Below are 9,666 nucleotides of genomic sequence, written 5' to 3' on the forward strand. Positions count from 1 at the left end.
GAATCCTCGGATAATAATCGACTAGATTGACAACCGACTAAGTTAATAATTGACTAAATTGACAACCGACTAAGCTGATAATCGACTTAGATACTAATCGACAATCTCATTTGGATTTTGACCGACTAAGCACGTCGTGACAGGCTGATAGCTCGACGTACAACCAACACCCCCTCGGGATCTTTGGCTGAGGATTTCCTCGATACTTAGCCGACTATTTCAATCCCAAGTAAATGGAGGCTGAATGATGGTTATGCGATGTAGGTATTAATTACCCACAATTATGAAGTCATGGGACATGATAACCACTCATTAAATCCATTACTTGGTCTTTACATCACCGACAATGATTATCTAGATAAATGGCCATGCAAATGTGGTAATGCCCACGTTCCCTTATTCTAAGGGATGGAGGTTATAGGATAATGATAATCTTACTCTATATAAAGGGAGGTAAGAGGGAGACTTGGGTAAAATGGTCAGAGACAATTCACTGCTCTTGTGCTTTAGTTCTTTTGAAATTGTTCTCTTTCTCTGGCTGACTTAGATATCTGAGGGTCCTTTACTGGATAACTTTCGATCAGAGAATTTAATCTTGTAGGTTCCTATTTCATCAAGATTCAAGTGCTCTTCCTCGGCTCAAAGCTGACTACTTCATCCGAGTTTAGTGGCAATAGTAATAGTTACAGTTTTGTTTTGTAAAATTATGTATGAATTGAAGAATTTAGTAATTGATATGGGTCACAATAATTTAGTAATTTTTTATTTTTAATTTTTTTGAATTCTACTTGTTATAGTGTAGGAGGAAGGGCATCATTAGCCCATATTAGTTTTGAGTCAAGAGGAAATCTAGTTTATATAGGAAGAAATTCCATGTGAGATGCTTTTTGAGGGATAAAATCATGAGGCCTATGGGCCGGAGCGAATAATATCTCACGCGTCAAGCTATGAGCCATTGACTGCAATAGTGACACATCAAAAATGGGGCCATCCTTATGATTATAGAATACCTTCTATCTGTATATAGACTCCTCCTTTACAGAGGAGACTATGGTAAAAATAAAGAGGATGACATGTCCTATCTATACGCAGATTTTCTCTTGATTAGGGAACTATGTTGTGGTATAGAAAAGAAGACATTATTAGTCTCACATTGATTGTGAGTCAAGGACTCTGACTTATATAGGAAAGGACCATCCATCCCATATGAGATATCTTTTGAGAGGTAAAATCATGAGGCTTATGGATCAAAGTGAACAATATCTCATGTGTTCAATCATAAGCCCTTAGCCGCACCACTACTTATCATGATAATGCATTGCGATCAATATGATAGATAGCTCTAAAGATGATCTTGCTATCATCATGATTGCTTGTGGGCTAAATTGAAAGTCAGTGCGTACATATGTTTATAATTAATTTAGTAATTCATCATGTTTGTTTGTTTGTTTGTTTGTTCTTTTTTTTTTTTTGTGCTGGACAAAGATAGCACATTATTTTCTCATTGAAAAATAAAATAAATAAAAATACCTAATCTAATTTGAGAATTTTACTTAGTGATTTGTGATAGTTAGACTCACTGTATTGAATCTAGCCTTATTTTGTGTTCAGCTATTATAATCATGTATTGAATCTAGCCTTATTTTGTGTTCAGCTATTATAATCAAGTTATCGAAGCTTCGAGAGCTTTTTAGACAAACTTGTATAGTGGTTAAGATTGGCAACTATAAAAGAAAATGAACTAAGTAGTATATTTTCCACCCGTCTCTAGAATTTTTGCATGTACTATACAAGACATACCTTATAGCCGAAACTATTCATTATAATGTAAACCAAGGAGAATATTCTAGTTTTGCCAAATCATTAAGCCAATTATTCCTTTCACTTGATTTATTTTACTTGTTGTTGTACTATATAAATTCATCATGCTTATGAAGCTAACTTAGTAGATATTTGTCAAAGAAATGATTTTATTGTTTATTCATAAATAACATATAATTTAACCAAAAGACCACTACACCAAATGATTGTAGCATCTAAATAAACCAGTTTACAAATGCTCATATCACTATCTTTGTTGAATCAATAACATACTTGTGGTGGCTATAATTATAATCACATGATTATTTGGATTTATGAGTGCTAGGCTAACAACTCATGCAGAGATTCACGACCTATCACTAATTTATAAACAAGAAAAGTGCTAGAATAATATAGACTATTATTTAGCATATGCATAGCATATGATGGGAATCCTAGATGTTCATTTTGAGAGCAAAAAAAGCAATAGAAATTCTATTCACTCAATAAATATCAAAATTATTATGTAAATAACATTAATAAAAAATAATTTTCTTTAAAGTTTATAATTATGCAACTAAGTTTTTATTACATTTTTTCTTTTCTTCTATAGTCTCCATAAGATTATATTCATGAGCTAACCCTGTAATATTGCTTCAGATTTCAATTTTATAATATATTATCTATTGGGGTAGATCCTCATCGCTTAGCTGACTAATTCTTTTCCTCGCTTCCCAACCTACTAGGTGTGCAATGATTGACTTTTTCTCATCTCCGCATCAGATGAATTATTATGATTCAATCCAATTGGGATCAATGAGCCTGGATCTAATCGGCGCTCGATCGACTAAGATTGATAGGACTAGACCACCAGCTAAGGGCGATGAACCTAATCAAGTCAGTATCTAACCGACTAGGTTCGACACATAATCGACGGCTGGTCGATGGCTATTTGACATATATATATATATATATATATATATATAGTCAGAGTTTGACCGATTTGATTTTCCAAAAGACTACAACAGGTCGGCAAATGATTGACAACTTCCTCGATACCATGCTGACTACTTGAATCCCTTACATTAGAAAATCAATGACAGATATTTGGCATGGGCATTAATTACATGCGAACGTGGAGCGCAATAGTCATCCACAAGCGGTCTATTACTCGATCTTAATGGCAGTTAATAAGGTAACCGCCCATTAAATACCATAACTTTCATGTCCCAAACAATCAAAGATGAGAGTTACACAGTAACGGTATCACTTACCCTATAAATATCGATAAACAATGGAGAACCTAGTAAGTATTCTTATTATAAGCTTTTACTCTCATTTTTGACTCTCTTTGGCTATTTTCTTTCTCCGACTAACTTAAGTATCGGAGGATCCCCCGTCAGACACTTTCGGTAAATGGATTTATTTTGCAAGTTTCCTACCGTTCAACATCAAGGCACAACAACTTGACTCCAAGCTGACTATTTCATCGGAAACAGGCTGCAATAAGTTGATGCATTAGGAAAGAAAAAAGAAAGAAATATTTTTTTTAGAATCACAATGGCCAAAACGAGAGCACAAAATATTTCTATCAATTTCGCTCGACGCTCATCACGATGTGATGCACCTCCAGTGACCCTTGGGGAGCTAAGTGCTGAAAGTAAGCAGGTAGTTTCATACATATAATTCAAATTTTTTTTAATCTTAATGCAGTAGAATAGATCTAGATTAAACACTTTAATCTAGCATGCATTAGATCTAATCTTAAAACTACCTAAGCATGGATCTTATGACACTACATAACATGCATAATCTGAAATCTAAAACTATAGATCACATCTATACTGTAGATCGCGTCTACCCTAAAATTGAGATCAGATCCCAATACCTGAGTACGGATCGATCTACACTGCGGCTAATAATCATGGATTTGTCAAGTTCTTCAACCACATAGACGTCCCACCTCCACAGGTATCCACACGAGGTTTCTGATCTGATCGGAGATCCGATGAACTCCTCAAGGTGCTAGTACTCTTGCAGAGTTCTACTCCTGATGGCTGATTGAGCTTCTTCTTTAGATCTCACAAACTCTCCTAAATGAGAAGAAGTTTGGAGGATGAAGAGGTGGAGGTAGAAGGTGAAGAGGAGAACACTCTTTTTCTCTCTTTCTTTTTTTCTCTTCCAAACTCCAGACTAAGGAAGTAATCCATGCCCAAAGACCTCATGCCCTCCTTTTCTTTCTCATGGTAAAACTCTTTTTTCCTCTTGTTCGGCCAAAAGAAATTCAACATGCATAAAAGTAGAGAACTTCTTATGGTTGGCATCCAAAGGAGTAGATAGAATAAGGATTAGTTAGAGTTTTAAGTTTGAATTCAAAATCAAAACCAATTTAAAAGTTGAATTTAAAATTCAACTTGAATTCAAACTCAAAATACAAACTAATCCAATCCTTATCTACAAGAGAGAAAGGAGGGCGTTGAGATGTGATTTGGCATGGCATATTCATCACACAAATTCAAAATTTGCATGAAGAATATTGGCATGGAGATGGTAATTGGTGCAAGGGAGAAGTCCAATCCAATTGGACTCTTGTTTAATCCAATTTAATCCCTATCCAAATCTAATTTGGTTAGAGCAAATTAGATAAGTGAACCTAATCAAATTAGAAACCTAAACTCCTCAATTAAATCCTGATCCAATTAGAAATTAATTGAGCTCAAGTCCTGATCAAATCAAGAATTAATCTTCCTTAGCAATTAGGTTATCTTATAACCTAATCAGGCCAAACCTAATCGAATCTAATTCAATTAGACTTGATCCAAATCTCATTGCTTAATCAAATTGAGTCAATTAGCAATCTAATTGCTAATTAATTTTCCTATAATTCACTAACTGTTAATAAATTATGTTATCGTAATTTTTGCTTAAGATTAATCATCAATCATATTAATGATTATACCCTTCATTGATTCATAATTGTTAATTATTCATCTGATCAAATAGGAATCTCTATGGTGTGTGATCCCATAGGTTCAAACACTAAGTCGGTAGTATAAAAATTAATTTCTGTACTAATCGAAGTGACCATCAAGTAATGATATCCGATGTCCAGATAGGTTGAATTATTACAAAGCAACATTCATGAACTTTGGCATATGGTTACTATATAATTCATCTCTTTGACCCTCAATACTTAGGATAACCTCAAAGTAAACTGTTAAACTCTTAATCAGTTATCCATTTTGTATTTTAACCTTATAAATTTTGTAACTGATTATAAAAATTATCCTGATCAAGATTTTACTGAATTAAAATATAGTAAAGCATTATCTCCGATAATCTGGAGCAGTCAATTTCATCTTGACTCACATAGACTTGTACTTGACTGTGCCTAGAAATCTTTCATCACTGTATTAAAAATACAAATAGTCCAGCATCAAAGCACAGTAAGTTGTGTGCAAGTCACTGTGATGATCTCAGGTCGAAGAGATATTTATACCCATATCCTTTACGAGCTGCTCTTGATAGTAGAGCACTCTACAGCTAAGTCACATTTTGTAAAAATATATTTTTATATTTTATCTGCATGCCATGTCAGTATCTCTACACCCCTTGATTATGAGGACAACCAAATTATATGGTACACAATAACCTATATTTGATAAACGTTATCATCCTATTAATAATATATCATTTGATTATGAATAAAATTTAAGAACTACTCGATAAATTTTCATCACCTTTATCGATTGTTAATAGTTCTAAGGACTTCATGATAATTATAAGAGTTCTATAAAGAAGATATAAAATATGATAATAATCAAATAATATTTATTAATTTATTTATAATTCATATACAAGTGCACAACTACCTAGAGTTAGACAATTGGCTTAAGGACACAATCCCAGCAAGTGCTTCATGATCGATGGTAACCGCGAATCAACAGCAATTTACTGCCCTAGTGCAGCAAGTTAAGACTCTAACAGAGGCTGTCCACAATCTCCAACAGACTGCGGAGCAGCAGTAGTGGCAGCGGCGGTGGCAGGAGGATCTGACACCGTGGGATGTGACCTTCAGGCACAGTCGTCAGCCTCATTCTCCATCCCGCCACTCGACTCGACACTTCCATCAGATGAGTCTTCGACCCTTCTGACATTCATCTCATCCTGACTCCCGATGTGCCCCATATGCCGATTTCGGTGATCATTGATCTCCTTTCCCTTGATGAGTTTCACATAAGGGGAAGAGGCTACGGTGTCCATCAAGTTCTTCTGAGGAAGGCTTAACTCTAGGATATTCTCAGCACTCCGATGAATCTCAAAGGTGGTTGGATGAGCACGACTACAAACTGAGGAAGCTGGATCACCGAATGGATCAGCTCCAAATAAATAATCAGGATCCCACCGATGAGCTCGGCATCAGCACCCGTCCATCTTTCTCTCGATAGATTCTCGATGAACTGATTTTTAATCGATTTAAGATACTGCAGATGGAGCCATATGACAGCTCCACTGACCCACTCGAACATCTTGAGAGCTACAAGGCTCTCATCCTTCTTCAAGGGGCATTCGACGCCCTCCTTTATATTTTCTTTTTGTTTACTCTCTAAAAAATTATCCGAACATGATACTTCGAACTTCAACCAGAGAGTATCTATCATTCAAGAAGTTCAAATAGCTTTTCGTGATGTACTTTGGCACCAACCAAAGGATGCCACAAACTTCCAACAGCCTTTTCTTCGTCAGACAGCAAGATGGAGAATCTCTATGAGACTTTATGGTGTATTTCAACACCACCACCTTAGAGGTTCGAAACCTCAATGAGTCGATGGTCATAGCGGCCATAAAGCAGGGACTGTGGAGCTCTAGATTCACCTACTCTCTGGACAAGATCCTTCCCCGATCTTTCGTCGAACTTCTCGAGCGTGCACAAAAGTACATTCGTACTGAGGAGGATGCAACTGATTGACGCTAATTTGAGGGCAAAAGTCAGAAAAAAAAAAAAGATGAAGGAGGAAGAAACCTTCATAGGGCCCAACCGAACCCATGCTGAGAGAGAGGCTCCACCTTTTCGATTAAGTTTGAAGCTCAAAAACTTCGATAGTAGATATGACTCTTACATCCTTTTAACTACTCCTCGTGCATAAATTCTGACGGAAATAGAGGGGGAGAGCTACCTTTGACGACCCCAGCTGATGAAGTCACAGTCGTCGTCTCACAACAGAAAATGCTACTGTCGGTTTCATCATGATCACGATTACGATACCGAACAATACATTCATTTAAAAGACGAGATAGAGGCCTTAATAAGATAGAGATATCTCAAAAAATACCTATGGGACCAACCTGTACAGCTGTCCATTGATCCTCCACCATAACTGCATCCCACGAAAGAAACTCACACTTAACCTACGATGGATATGATCAACATGATCTCGGCAGGATCGAGACTTTGAGGGGTAAACAACTCGAAAAGCTCCTCCAAATGTCTATGAGCAAATGATGATATTTTTTTTTCGAGCAAGATCTATGAGGATTTCAAACTCCTCATAACGACACCATTGTTGTATCTATGATAATAGCTAATTATGATGTAAAACGATATCTTGTTGATAATGAAAGCTCCACTGATATGATTTTTTATGATGCTTTCTCCCGAATGAGACTTTCTTTTAACTTACTAAAACTAGTCAACATGCCTCTAATTGGGTTTATTGGGGACTCAATCAAAGTAGAAGGAGAGATAGAACTTTCCGTTACTGTCAGACAACAACCTCAGCAATCGACCGTGCAACTCAATTTTTTCATTGTCCGAATCCCTTCTACCTATAATATTATCTTGGGATGACCTGGACTGAGTGCACTCCGAGCAATTATCTCAACATACCACTTGCTTGTGTGCTTTCCAACAAAGAATGGAACTGGTGAAATGAGAAAAGATCAATAGTTGGCCCGACAATATTATTTAACTATAATCAAAGGAAAGAAGCCAATTGAAACTCTTCCTATCAATAGACTAGATCAGAGAGAAGAAGAAAGTCAGAGAGAACCCGCGAAGCAACTCATCTCGGTACCCCTCAATGATGAAGACCCAACTAAAACCATCTAAATCGGATCTTCATTAAACGATGAACTGCAGGAGAAACTTGTCACCTTTTTGAGAAAGAACGCAAATATCTTCACCTGATTTGCCTCAGACATGTCAGACATCCCTCCTGATGTAATTATCCATCGACTAAATATCCATGCCAAGCACAATCCAGTGAGACAAAAAAAAGAAGTTTCGCTCTCAAGCGATAGAAGGCCATCAACGAAACAATCGATAAATTACTGACAGCCGACTTCATTCATAAGGTAACTTTTTTTGATTGACTCACGAACGTCATGATGGTTAAGAAAGCTAATGGTAAATGATAGATATACATCAACTATATCAACTTAAATAAAGCTTGTCCTAAGGATAGCTTTCTATTTCCTCGCATTGATCATCTAATCAACGCTACATCAAGCCATCAGCTACTCAATTTTATGGATGCATTCTCTAGCTACAATTAAATCCGAATGACATTCGAAGATGAGAAAAAGATGGCATTTATTACCGACAAAAGCTTGTACTGCTACAAGTCATGCCTTTTGATCTCAAAAACATCGGGGCTATATATCAAAGGCTGGTTGATAAAGTCTTTAAAGATCAAATCAATCATAACATAAAGGTCTACATCGACGACATGCTCATGAAGAGCAATGAAGCTTCTCTCCATATCAACGATCTAGCGAAAGCTTTTGACATTTTGAGAAAACATCAAATGAAACTGAATCCGACTAAGTGTGTCTTCGACATCAATTCGAAAAAGTTTCTCAATTTCATAGTGACAAGACAGGGCATCGAGGTCAATCTCGAGAAGATCAAGACTGTTCTCGACATAAAGCCTCCAACTTCTCGATGGAATATTCAAAAATTAACAAGATGTGTTGCATCTCTAAGTCAATTTATCTCCAAGCCCGCTAAGTGATGCCTTCTTTTCTTCAAGATCCTCAGACAGATGAAAGACTTCACTTGAATGGAAGAGTATCAAAAAAATTTTGATGACTTGAAGCAGTATTTAAACTCTCCTTCACTTCTGACAAAGCCAAATATCAACGATAAACTATTCATGTATTTGGCTACGACTTCTGAAGCTATCAGCTCGGTGCTAGTTCAAGAAGAGAATAAATTACAAAAACCCATCTACTAAATAAATTGGATGTTGCATGGGGTCGAAATAAGATACTCTCGAATCGAAAAGGTCATTTTCATAATTATTACAACTATTCGACGGTTGTGCCCCTACTTCCAAGCCCACTCGATAAAAATCTTGATTGATCTCTTCTTGAGAACTTTACTTCAACGGTCAGATACTTCAGAGAGAATGACCAAATGGATGGTCGAACTTAGTGAGTTTGATCTTTCCTATATTCCCTGATCCTCGATGAAAGCTTAGATACTCATCGACTTTATTATCGAATATACACCAATCGATGATGGTCAAGTCGAGGATTAACCCTAAGAAGAGACTTCGAAGTCTACATGGATTCTACATGCAGATGGAGCTTCAAACACCTAAAGATGTGGTGTAGGTCTCATTTTGACCAACATCGATAGAATGATAACTGAGTATGATCTTCGATTTGACTTCAAAGCTTCAAACAATAAAGCTGAATACGAAGCTCTAATAGTCAGACTGAAGATCGTCAAAGATCTCAGTGTAAAATGCCTAAAGATATTCACCGACTCTTAATTAATTGCCAACCAATCTCGAAAGGAATATGAGATCCGAGATCCTATTCTTCTCATGTACTTATAGAAGCTTAAATCTCTGTAAGTAA

The sequence above is a fragment of the Elaeis guineensis genome, chromosome 1, assembly GCF_000442705.2.
Source record: "Elaeis guineensis isolate ETL-2024a chromosome 1, EG11, whole genome shotgun sequence".
NCBI classification, from domain to species: Eukaryota; Viridiplantae; Streptophyta; class Magnoliopsida; order Arecales; family Arecaceae; genus Elaeis; species Elaeis guineensis.